General features: G+C 39.6%; 1 pseudogene; it reads left to right on the top strand.

The window, feature by feature from the left end:
• Nucleotides 1-6,896, top strand: part of LOC102867757 — a 21,155-nt pseudogene extending 14,259 nt beyond the window's left edge.
• Nucleotides 6,897-13,246: the final 6,350 nt, after the last annotated feature.

Raw genomic sequence — 13,246 nt, 5'->3', positions numbered from 1 at the left:
TGCATGAGTTCCTTGTTTTTCAATGCAGTGTAGTATTCCATTGTGTGAATATACCACAGCTTCTCTATCCATTCATTTGTTGATGGGCACTTAGGTTGGTTCCAACTCCTTGTTATTGTGAATAAAGCCTCAATAAACATGGGTGTGCATATATCTGCTTGGATGTCTGTTATGGTCTCTTTGGGGTATATTCCCAGTAGTGGAATTGCTGGGTCAAATGGTATTTCTATTTGCAATTTTTTGAGAAAGCTCCATACCGCCTTCCACAGTGGTTGTACCATTTTACACTCCCACTAACAGTGAATAAGGTTCCAATCTCTCCACAACCTCGCCAGCATTATTTTAATTTGCATCTCTCTCAGAGCCAGGGATTTTGAACATTTCTTCATATGCTTGTTAGCCATCTGAATGTCTTCTTCGGTGAAGTGTTTGTTCATATCAAGTGCCCATATTTCTATTGGATGATTTACCTTTATCTTGTTGTGGTGCAAACCTATGTCTTTGAGTTGACAGTGCAACCACTTACCACTAAGCCACCAGAGCTCCCTTTTAAATGATGAGAAATAATAAAAAACAAAATATTAGGCAAGTGATTTTAGGTTCCTATCATTCTAACATGGAGTGACAATGAGTTGGAGTCAACTCTGTAGAACCAAATAACAAAAAGAAAAATTTTACCAAGTTATCATGTATATGGGTCTACACTATTAAACAACACTTAAAAATTTGATGGTTTAGTATGCAAAAAGAATAAAACCTGTTCTTTATGCACTAAGAATAACCCTAAAGAGAAATCACTTCAAATGGAAAGAATTAGAGACAAGTAAGAAAATATTAGGCCAGTAAATGAAGATGAAAATTACTATAGCACATAATGCATGCAAAAGTGAAATAATATTTGCAATAAAGGACAGGAGAGGTGTTTAGGATGGGATGGATGTTATATACAGATGTTCAGAGGTGTGAGGTTGCAAAGAGATTAAGTGAATAAAAGTATAATAAAAAAGAATTTGGGTAGATAAGGTGGGTTTTGATTTCTACTGGGTAATCTATAAACATGAATATTTGCCTTTTTTGTGGCGTAGGAAGTTTTTCTTTGGTTAAATAGATGTATGACTCAGAACAGGAATAGAATGCCAGTTACCATTAGGGAAATGATCTTGATAAATGGGTAGAATGGTCTCTATCAAAAGGATGAGGATCAGGGTAGCTGGAAGCTTGTGTATTTGTTTTGAATAGTATGGAGTAAAATCAAGGTTGACCACCTTGCCATATTATAAGAAATCTGGAAATTTAATCAACTAGGTAGTGTCATTAAAATGAAAAAAGAAAAACAGAAGAAGATATTTTAAAAATTAGCATATGCATAGTGTACTTGTAAAGTTTTTTAATTTAGTTATTTTATATCAGGGGAGGGCAATTGTTATTACTATTTCTGGTTGAGTTAATTCAAACTCAGGTTGACCCTGATTGACAAGATAGAACTACCCCATAGTTTCTTGGCTAAAATATGTACAGAACCAGATTGCCAGGTCTTTCCCACTGTTCTATGGCCAATGGGTTTGAACCACTATCCTTTCAGTCAATACTCAAGTGTATACACATTGTGCCACCTGAGTTTGTGTTATAGAATAGCTTATAGAGAGTGCCCAACATAGGGGTTTATGTGGGAAATTCAGTGTAAGAAGCAGTGTCTTTTTTTGTGACATTTAAATAGAGCCAGATGTTGATTACTTACAAAGTATAAGCACTGAGTGGAAATGACAAAGCCACCAACAGGTCAAAATAGAAAGGACTCCAAGATAATGAATAATGTTGTTCAAAATATTATTAGCCATAGATTTGAGCTGGACCATACAAGGATAAGTACTAAAGAAATTGGAGGAAGAAACACATTTCTTTCTCTCTCTCAGTAAAGAAATAAATTATTATTATCCTTTGGGTGCTGCGGTTGTTTTGAATCTCTAATTAAAAGTGTGTTCATCATTGCAGAACACTGTACTTACCTAAGTTAGATATAATAATGAGTATCTGGAGAACAGTACTCACTGTACCATGGACTTCCAAGAGAATAAATAGGTTTGTTCTGTAGAGGGTGAAACCAGGCTGCTTCTTGGAAACAAAGATTTTGAAGATCTGTCTCACATGCTTTGGGCATTTTGCCAGGAGGTACCAGACACTGGAGAAGAAGATCATACTTAGAAGGGTGAAGGGTCAGAGCAGGGGAGGAAAACTCTGGATGAGATGGATTGACACAGTAATGGGATTATGCGGGAAGATGTGTCAGACACAGTGAGACTGGTTTAGAATAGGACAGAGGTCAGAACTGCTGTTCATGGGACTGCTATGAGTCATAGTCAACTTGAGGCACAGAATAACAGCAACAAGGTATCTCTCGTATTTCCATTGCCTAGACTCTAGATGACATGGATTAACACAGTAACTGGAGTAATGGTGGTAGGCGTGTCAGAAACATTGAGACTGGCTTAGGATAAGGCTATTGTACACAGAGTCACGATGAGTTGCCGGCAAATCAATTTCATAGAACAATAATAACAACATAAATAAGAAATGCATTAACAGTGGCTTAAAACCATCAGTTTCTCTCACAGAGAAGGAGTTTCACATCAGGCCAGGCAAGAATTGGGAGAGTACCCCTGAAGCATCACAAAGCTGGTATCATCCACTTTTCTTCATCGTACTTGGGAAACAGCCCTTCACATTCAGGCTAAAAAAATGCCTTCAGCCAAGATGATATCTGCCTCACCTGAACCTTCATCTCTCTTTGAATAAGAAGGATGAAAGGGTGGAAGGGCACCAATAGTTTTAGCTCATTGGCAAGAACTCTGATTCATGGCCCACTTGGCTGCAAAAGTCTGACAAATGGAAACTCTAGAGCAGAAAAGGAAAATTGAGTCAGAAATGAAGAGGGTTATTGGTCTCTAATGTCTCCCATACCATACAGAGGTCTGTCCTACACAAAGAAGTCTCTCAATTCCAAGTTGGCTAAACTTGATAATAATATGAATTATTTTTAATTCTGTGTAATTAAATATGTTAGAACATTAATTTGTCAAACTATTGGTTCATATTCTTAGGAAAAACACAAAAAACAGACTGAATTTACTATTGAAAACTTGATAGTGATGATAAGTGACTTATTTGGAGCCGGAACAGAGACAACAAATACCACCCTGAGATATGGACTCTTGATCCTGATGAAGCACCCTGAGGTCAGAGTTATGAGCACAGATGATGGATGATGGGCAGGGTGAGATTCAAAAGATGATTGGCAATAAAATGCTAGTGTTTCCCATCTCATTTCTCTAGAAAATTTTCATTATTTAAATTTCTGTAACACCAAGTATCATTTGTCCAAGTCTGGGATGAAGGGACAAAAGGAGATGGGTTCGTACTGTAAATGAAGGTGGCTAAGAGAAGGGAAGGACTGTGTGAGGATCAGGTAATGTGATAAAGCTGTGGTGTTGTGTTGGGATTCTGTGGGAGAGAATCACACTAGGGAAATACCAGGAAGGCTAGTGGACATCAGGTCTAGTGAACAACCAGTTCAGAAAGGACAGGGCAGATTAAAAAAGTGTCAAGGAAGACATCAAAAATAAATGGGAAGTAAATGATTATCTTATCTAAGGCTTCTTAATAATTAAGAAATGTTTACTAAGAGTTTACAATATATGAAAATTAGTCCCAATAAATCCCATTGTAATGGGGTGCTGCCCCATTAGATCGAGCAATTCTGCTGAGAGAAGGGACGAGGATTAAATGAAGATGCAGAGAGGCTACCAGCTGATGGCGAATAGCAATTTTTTATTTTTCAGAAAAAGCCTATATAGGTTTTAGTAGCACATCTGCTGTAACAATCGCATTATCTCTTTCCAACTTGAGATGTTGACTGTCTGGTCAAACATTAACTCTCACAGACCTCAGCACAATACAAAGATGTTTTCCAGAATACCTTATTGTATGCTCTAAGGAACAAATAGTTTCGGTTGATAAGAACACTACATTCCCTAAGGTCTGAGACCTTTGGTCATTCTTATTCCTTAACGTCCTACTTCCTTGAGTTATTGCCAAGCAGATGTTCTAGCCAAGATGGAGTTAGTCTTGCTGGTCTTACAGTACAGGGCTAATCTTGCTTTACAAGTTAGCCTGGCTCCAACACCATTGAAGGAGAGTGCCCATTTTCTCCTGCAGAACGGCTGGTAAATTCAAACTACATACCTTGGGGTTGACAGCACAATTCCTTACCATTAAGCCACCACTACTTACTTGCGCCTTTTTAGCTAAACTACAGGAAGAGATTGACCTTGTGATTGGCAGACAGAGAAGCCCCAGTATGCAGGACAAAGTCAACATGACTTATATGGATGCTGTGGTACATGAGATCCAGAGATACAATGACCTCACACCTATCAGCTTGCCCCGTTCAGTGACTCGTGATGTCAGATTCAGAAACTACCTCCTCCCCAAGGTAAGATTTGGGTTTTTTTCGAAACAGAACATCCATGTAGAAGTTCCATATTCACATTATGATCCTGTTTGCTACCAAAACAAGGTGAAAGAAATAAAACAGACTAGGTATGCAGCTTGATGCATTTTGTATGTTATCAAATTTGGGGCTTGGAAAAGCAGAGAGTCCTCAAAAGATGAAAATTCTGAGCAAGATGGACTGACACAGTAATTGACATAATGGGCAGCAGGTATCAGAAGGATGGCACAGGATTGGGCATGTTTTCATTCTCTGTGCACAAGGTTGCTATGAGTTGGAGACGCCTCAGAAGCACCTAAGAACAATGACAAAGGTTCCTAACAAGTTTTGATATCTAACAGTTAAGCCTTCTCATTTTGGGGTAGAAGGGCTCCTCTCATGTGTTTACTTCTAAGGAGCAATCTGGTTGTGTAGAACCAAAGATGGTGAACTTAGCCTCACTTACTTTGGGCGTATTATCAGGAGAAACCAGTTTCTAGAGAAAGACATCATGGTTAGAACGGTAGAGGGACATTGTCAATGAGAGGGGTTGCCATGGTGATTGCCATACTCTTCTTACACAAAACAGTGAGAGTGAGAAAGATGCAGGATAGGACAAGGTGCTGATCTGCTGTTCACAGGGCCCCTTGAGTTGTGGTTGAAGTGACAACGCATAGCAACAATTACAACCAAATTCTGTTATATAACTTTGGATATTTATATTTCCAAATAAATTCCATTATCATACTTTAAAAAGTAGCAGCAGAAAGTAATACTGTAAATTGCACATGTAATTGTCCTATATATGTATGTATATAGTGGAATTTCCACATGTACAAATAGGGTTGAATGGAGAAAACTATATGTATGCTCAAGACAACATGAAAATTCACATCAAGTGAGAAAGCAACATCTTTTATTTTGGGCTTATGGCTTGGCTCAGTGTAAGTGTAGCCAATGGTTAAAAAAAAAAAAGAAACTAAATAAAGCTACTTTTTAAATAGTGAGATAGGGTTGGGGGTTTTCCTGACCCGCACCCCAGCATAAATCATGTAAATCTCTGTCAAAACACTTGTCCATTCACTCATTGCTGTCCGTTTGGAACTGACTCAGAGCCTACCCTCCTTTGGGATTCTGAATTGGCAAATCTCTTGGAAGAAGACAGCCCATTTTTCTCGCTCAGTGTAAAGGTGGATTCAAATCACCAGAGAGACAGTCTTTGGATAAGCAATGAAACTCCCCACAGACTACACGACTACGCAAGATAAGAAACATAAATATAGACACATACAGGGAAAACGGAGAATTCACGAAATAAACAATTATGGTATGAACAGTTTGTTTTTGAAAAAGGGCACAAACCAAAGATGACTCAGAGTCTTTGTGTCTGTTTATTTCAGGGCACAAGCATATTAATGTCACTGACTTCTGGCCACCGCGATAATAAAGAATTCCCCAACCCAGAGATATTTGACCCTGGTCGCTTTCTAGATGAGCATGGCAACTTTAAGAAGAGTGATTACTTCATGGCTTTCTTAGCAGGTAACTTCTGTATAAATATGTGTAGTCAGGGAACAGAATACATGTAGGAAATCACCTGAGACTTGCATGGTTGTAACTCTAGAGCTGATTCAATTGCCCCTTCTACAGGATCATAAGCACCACTACCAATGCCCATGCACTTTCCCATCTATGATGCGTCCTTACTGTTGGACCACAGTATTGGGTCATAGGGGATGTGAGTCAGTACTTCAAAAAGGAGACAGGAAACGAATGAGCTGATTGAGTTCTGTCTCAACTACTTTACTGAGCTACCCAATGAAAAAGCTCTTCCTGAAAGGTAAAATTCGTTTAGACCTCTTCCATCTATTTTAAGAAACTTCTCTAACATCACAACTTTACCGAGTGAAAAATGAGTATGGATAGAGTTGAGAGTAAAAGAATGAAAGTCAAATAAATATGGAATTTCATAATTAGAAAGAATCTGAAGGTTAAATAATTTGGGCCTTAACCTATAAGATAGGCATGGGATCCATTTAAAATTTGAAGTGTAAGAATGACATAGTCAGACTTGCACATTTCAAAGTGTAAAGAAAAAAATAATTGCCAGAACTTTTACTCTATTTATCATCCATCTGTTCATCATGTGACCATTATTTCTTTTATGTGTGACAATGTAGAAATAAAGTGTTCAAGGAGTATCTAACTTCAGTGCCTGTTGTTTCCAGGAAAACGGAATTGTGTCGGAGAAGGTCTGGCCGGCATGGAGCTGTTTTTATTCCCGACCACCATTTTACAGAACTTTACCTTGAAGCCTCTGGTTGACCCAAAAGATATTGATATCACCCCAATTAACCATGGATTTTCATCTGTGCCACCCTCCTTCCAGGTGTGCTTCATTCCTATCTAAAGAAGAACATATTTTCTGATTCCTTCTGTCCTATCAACTGCAAAACTCCCAGGCAGGGCCAATATTCATCAAATCGTCAAACCACGGGCACAGTAACAAAGAGGAAAGAAGAAGATGCAAATAATATAAATCATAAAGGAAAGGGATAAAGTCACCAAAAAATCAAATGGAATAAAAACAATAATAACAGAAAACAATGAGGAACTGTACTCCAACAGATTTGAAAACCCAGGAAAAAATAGATTTGTTTCTAGAAGCACAAATCCTAGTTATACTAACTCATATTCAACAAAATTCTTGATGATAGAATCCAATAAAAAAGACATATCATGACCATCTGGGGTTTATACTAGCCATGCAAGAGTAAGTAATTCAACACTAAAAAAAACAAAAACAACCCTGTCAATGTCATTAACTACACAAATAAAAATAAGGAAAAGTACTACATGATAATTCCAATTGATATAGAAAACATCTTTGATAAAAGTCAATATGTGTCTCTGCTTTTTTTTTAAAGAACTCTCTATAAGATAGAAAAAGAATGAGAATTCCTCATAATTAAACGCATATGCAAAGACATTGAGTAATGAAGTCTACCTTTTTCCTGTAGCTGTTCATACAATTCTGCCTCACTGTATTTCTTCTGCCTCTCTGTCTCTTAGATATTCATTTGGGTCTGCAATATACTCTATTGTTGAGGAGAAGGATTATTTTCTTTTTTCCAGAATGTTTGAAGCTGCCTCTGGCGTTCTTGATATTATGTGCCCTTTTCCTTGGTATGTGTTAGGTCGTTTCTATTGTGTCTGCATAGATGTTGACAGTCCTTTATCTTTATGATATTACTGATTAGTTACAGACTTAAAAGGGTAGGCAATCGGCTCTACTGAAAGTCCTTTCTGGGCATGTGAAGCAGGAAAGTTTGCCTCTCCTAAAGTTCTTCAGATCCTCTCCGGTCAGCAGTGCAGTCCACCAGGAATCTCATCATATTGCAGCCCTTTCTCCTAAACTCTATTGTCCTCTTTTGTCTGCAGAGTGTCATGACCAGGTTCCCCACCTTAAGCAGTTTCTGTCCAGGAACTTTCCAAACAACTTCCTCCCTGACACTTCAATATGCCAGAGGCTAGTGAGCTTTATACTGAATAAACTAACTCAATCTCATAAGGACAAATACTACATAAGACCATTGTAAAAAGAGCAAGAGCCATGAGGGGACAGCCATGTCTGACCTTTATCAGTTTCACAAAGGGTAATTGTCCCTATCAACAGGATCAACAACACAAAATCAATTCCCATGAAGTCAGACATGATCCCCCCACCCTCCCATACCTATGTCTACTCATCTCAACACCAATACTACTGCGCTGTGGGGCCCAAAATCCCACATAAAAGCTCACATATCACACAGAACCATATTAGAGAAGTTGAAAGCTTGCATTTTAAGTTAGTAACAGAATACATTCAGAACAGCTTCCAAAATGTGGTCACAGATGCCTCAGCCTTGAGCCTCATGCCTTTAGGCCAGTGTTACAAAGTTCTGAGTTTTGTCAATTTGGCTTTCCTCCCACCCCACTCCCCATAGTCCTCCAAACAAACTTGAGCAGAAGGCTCTTGGCTCTGATCCTATGGTGTAGCACTCCCAAGGTCCGCTCCATATCATGTTGGCTCTCTGGTTCTCCACTGTGGCTGCTAAGGCTACTGCTCTTGTAGGTCTAGCTGGAACCAGAAATACTGAGCCCGAAGGATGCACTCTGCATGCCTGCTTCTCCAGTGTTAGTGGCCAGGTTCCCTCCTTCTGCTTCTGGATATGCTCAATTTAATGGTGAGACCAGCCAATCCCGTCGTAGATGGCAGGACTAGTCAGTCTAGGGTTGGGTTGGGGAGACTAGCCAATCTCTTTTCACACATTCCCACCCATCTACATGGCAAAGTCAAATTCAATGGCTAGGAAAAACATTTTGAATACTAAAGCCATCATGCTACAACCATCATAGTAAAAATAGAAAGATAATCTAGTAAGATGTGTCCAAAAGTCCAAAAGGGGAAGGGGAAAGGAAAGGGGGTCTGAGGGTAGGTAGGAGAAGAAATCATGGGGTTGCAGAATTTGGTAGGCAGAGGAAGGAGTGAAGGAATTAGGATAGATGCAGTGGGGATCTGTATAGATGGAGTAATAGTGGGCATAGATTAATAGTGATTAATTTTATAAAACAATATATGGGAATGATCATATGAAACACAATGTTAGTGAAAGAATGTGTGGGAAAACAGTGTATATGAATGAAACACATGTATATAAATTTTGTATGCATACCGATATAAAATAAAAAGATATTTAAGTCCTAAATAACAATAGAAGTCAGGTTAAACAAAAAGTGCACATCATCCAAGTTTATGCAGCAGAAATATGAATAAAGAATAATAAATATCAAAAAAGAATTGAAGCCATTGAAGAGTGATGTTGTTCTTGTTGGCATCTGTCTTATCCTGTGCCATCTTCACCATCTCTGCTACACTTGAGCTCATTGTTAAGGTCACCGTGCCAATCTACCCCATTGAATGTCTTTCCCTCCTTTGCTGACCCTCTTCTTTTCCAAGCATATTGTTCCTTTCCAAGGATTAACTCCTTATAACTTGATGCCTAAATATGTGAGATGAAGTTTTCAGATCCTTTGCTCTAAGCAGCACCCTGGTCACACCCTTTCTGAGACATATTTTTTGTTCTCTTTACAATTTATGGGATATTTTGTATTTTGGTTTTTTGGGGGTTTTTTTTGATATTTTGTATTTTGTAGCACAACAAAGTAAAGATATCGATTGTTCTTCTTTTGGTTGTGTACCTTCGAATTCACTCCAACTGGCAGAGGAGGAGATTGCCCCTCCTTCTCAAGCAGCACATTTGCTGGATTCAAACTGCATACCTTTGGGATTGCCATGCAGCATCTTGCCACTAGGCCACTAGAGCTCCCTATCGATTGTTCTTCTGTCATCTTTACTCACTATTGAAGTCTCATATACATAGCAAGTAATTAAAATATTATGGCTTGGATCAGACATGCCTTAGATTTAAACTGAAATTTTTTTCTCTTCTTTGGAGAAGTCCCTGACTGCAGACTTTCTAAAGGCAGTGCAGCTTTCTATTTCCTGACTGCCGATACTGTGATTATTGATTGTGGATCCAAGTACAATGGAATCATTGACAATGTCTATCTTTTTTTTCATCTATCATGATGTTGCCTATTGGCCCAGTGGTGAGAATTTGCTTTCTTAATGTTGAGATGAGATGCAATCTATACTGAAGACTGTAGTTTTTTATCTTCAGCAGGAAGTCTTTTAAGTCTTTCTCACTTTCAGCAAGCAAGGTTGTGTGTTTTTGTATACCAGTGGACATTGCTGAGTCTACTTCCAATCTTGATGGCACATTCTTCCTCATAAAGTTCAGCTTCTAGAATGCTTTGCTGAGCATATAGATTAAGCAGGTGCTGGGGAAGGATACAGTTCCAACACATATCTTTCTCTTTTTTTTTTAAGAATTTTTTTTTCATATAACTTGCTTTATTTTATGCCACTCAGTGTTCCCTTGGTCTGTTCAGACAACTCTTTATTCACTGGGTAGAGGTTTCACATGAGCATAATTTAAGGGTTCTGGAATCCCCAATCTTCTCAATGTTAGACACAATTTGTTACGATCCACAGAGCCTTTCATAGCCAATAAAGAACAAGTAGGCATGCTTCTGGTACTCTCTGCTTTCATCCAGGATCCAACTGATATCAGCAATGATATCCCTTGTGCCATGTTGTTAGGTGCCATCCAGTCGAGTACAACTACTCATAGAAACCCTATGAACAACCAATCCATGAACACTGTCCTATCCCATGGCAACTCTCTAAAGACTATACTACTAGAAATTCCTATAGCAGGACAAGCCAGATAATTAAAACAAAATACCATGCAGAAGAATGGAATGTTGCTCTAATAGATATCTAAACTGTGAAAGCAATTACAGAATTGGGGAATTAGTAGGGAATGGAAGAATATTAAGGAACTAATATACAGATGTTGTTGCTGTGTACCATAGAGTCGGAATCGAATCATAGCAGATGCTATGGCAGGTTTTCAGAGGCTGTTAATCACACAGGAGGAGATTGCCCATTCTTCTGCAGAGCAGCTGGTGGCCCTCAACCATGTTTCTTTGGGACTGTAGTGCAGCTCCTTGCCACTAAGCCACCAGAGCTCCCTTTTGTTCACAGGGTCACTACGAGTAGTGCTCGACTTGACAGAAGTCAACAACAACAATCTGAAGATGACACAATCTTTATTTTTTTTAACTGTCAAAAACATGTCTGGGGATCCAAGGGGATAAGGGGTGGAAGTAGAAGAGTGAGGATGGGCAGGGATGAAATCACAGGGCTGAACAATTTTGTGGGTGGAAGAAGCGGATGAAGAAAATGAGAAAGATCCAGCGGGGACCAGAAAAGACAGGGTAATGGTGAGCATAGTCCAAAGGTGATTAGTGTTGTGTGTGTTTTTTAAACAAAGAAATTGTCTTTTGTTTTTAATTTGTGGGTTTCTCATTTGGAAATGGGGCACAGACTCCCTGGCTACTTCATGCTGAACAGGGGCATTGAGATGGAGGGGAAGGGGAGCCCACTTTAACACTTTATTGGTGGTCCTGAATTGAAGCTGCATGCCTTCCTGTTCAGTTGGAAGATATTTTCCTGATGTTTTCTGCCCTCTAGACTACAAAGTGTTTGCCAAGGTCAGTCCGGAGGAAGTAGCTGGCTGAACCTTGAGTCTGCATCCTCCTGTGCTTTCTTAGCTGGCAGTTATATTTCCCTTTTGTCTCTGGAACTGGGCTCAGGGTTCAGGTCTGGAGCAAGACTCAGTGTTCAGGTTGCCTAAAGGAAAGGGAGCAAATCTAGAGAGAACAAACTTGTGAGCTACAAATAGAAGAGCTTTGGAGGTGTTACATATACATGTACTGGAAAAGGAGGTGGAGGAAAGTGGCTTAGACAAAATTCCACATATATACCAGCTGGCTCTCCCCAGAGACCTGATGGCTCTCCCTAGGGCCAGTGAGCTTTCCCCAGGGCTGGGTTACACTCGTTGGGAGCCAGGTGGATCTCCCCAGGGCCTGGGTGACACACCTTGGTAGCTGGGAAGCTCTCCCTGGTGGTGGGTGGCACTCCCTGGGGCCCAGGAAGCTCTTTCTGGGGGCCAGATGTCTCTCTCCAGGGCTGGGAGGCATACCCCAGGGTGGGGTTTTTTTTAGTCTTTTATTAATTTATTAATTAATTTTGTTAATTTAGTCTTTTATTAATTGCTATGCATGTAATTGTTCATAGACATTGTGTTTCATTCATGAACATAGTGGGAGTTTTTGAGTGTGTTTCACACTTTCCTTCATTGACTTTATGCTTCATATAATCATTCCCATACATCGTGTTTCATTAAATTAATCACCATTGGATCATACCCACCATTACCCTGTCTTTTTAGGTCTTTGTCCTACTTCAAGTCCTATTTTCTTTACCCCCTCTCCACCCACTAAATTGTGCGACCCTGTGATTTCCCACCTACCCATCCTCACCCTTCGGTTCCCACTTTGCCCTATACATATTTTACTAGTTATCCTATTTTTACAATAATGCAGTATTTGTCCTATGAGACTGAATCAGTTCACTCCACATAATGTTTCCCATTCTCTCCCAAAATAGGTAGTATTTTTTGAAACCACTGTTCCTGAGTGCTGCACAGTATCCCATCATGTGAATGTACCACAATTTCCCAATTCATTCAGTTGTGATTGGACATTTGGGCTGTTTCCATGTCCTTGTAACAGTGAACAATAATACTCTAATAACATTGATGTACAAATCTCTGTTTGTGTCTCAGTTCTAATTTCCTTGGGGTATAGAGTTTCTATGTTCAGCATTGTTGTTGTTGTTGTTATGTGCCGTTGAGTTGTTTTCGACTCATAGCGACCCTATGCACAACAGCCCTAAACCCTGCTCTATCCTGCGCCAACGGCACTGCCTCCGACACACCCATCCCAATTACCCCATTCACCGAATCAGTCCATCTCATATAGGGGCTTCCCCCCCTCCTGCGCTGTCCCTCCACCCTCCCAAGCATGATGTCCCTCTCCAAGGACCCGTCCCTCCTGGCAACATGTCCAAAGTATGTCAGACGAAGCCCCAGAATCCTTGCCTCCAAGGAGTAGCTTGGTTTAATCCTCTCCAAGATGAATCTGTTTGTTTTCCTGGCAGTCCATGGTACATTCAGTACCCTTCTCCTATGTTCAGCATAGAAAGTTTATAATTGATCAAATAGATGTATGAATCAGTACAGTAAC

Source organism: Elephantulus edwardii, unplaced genomic scaffold (genome assembly GCF_000299155.1).
Source record: "Elephantulus edwardii isolate Elephantulus edwardi_28Jun2011 unplaced genomic scaffold, EleEdw1.0 scaffold00007, whole genome shotgun sequence".
Classification (NCBI taxonomy): Eukaryota; Metazoa; Chordata; class Mammalia; order Macroscelidea; family Macroscelididae; genus Elephantulus; species Elephantulus edwardii.
Note: the sequence above shows the minus strand (reverse complement) of the source record. Positions and strands in the feature narration are given on the sequence as shown.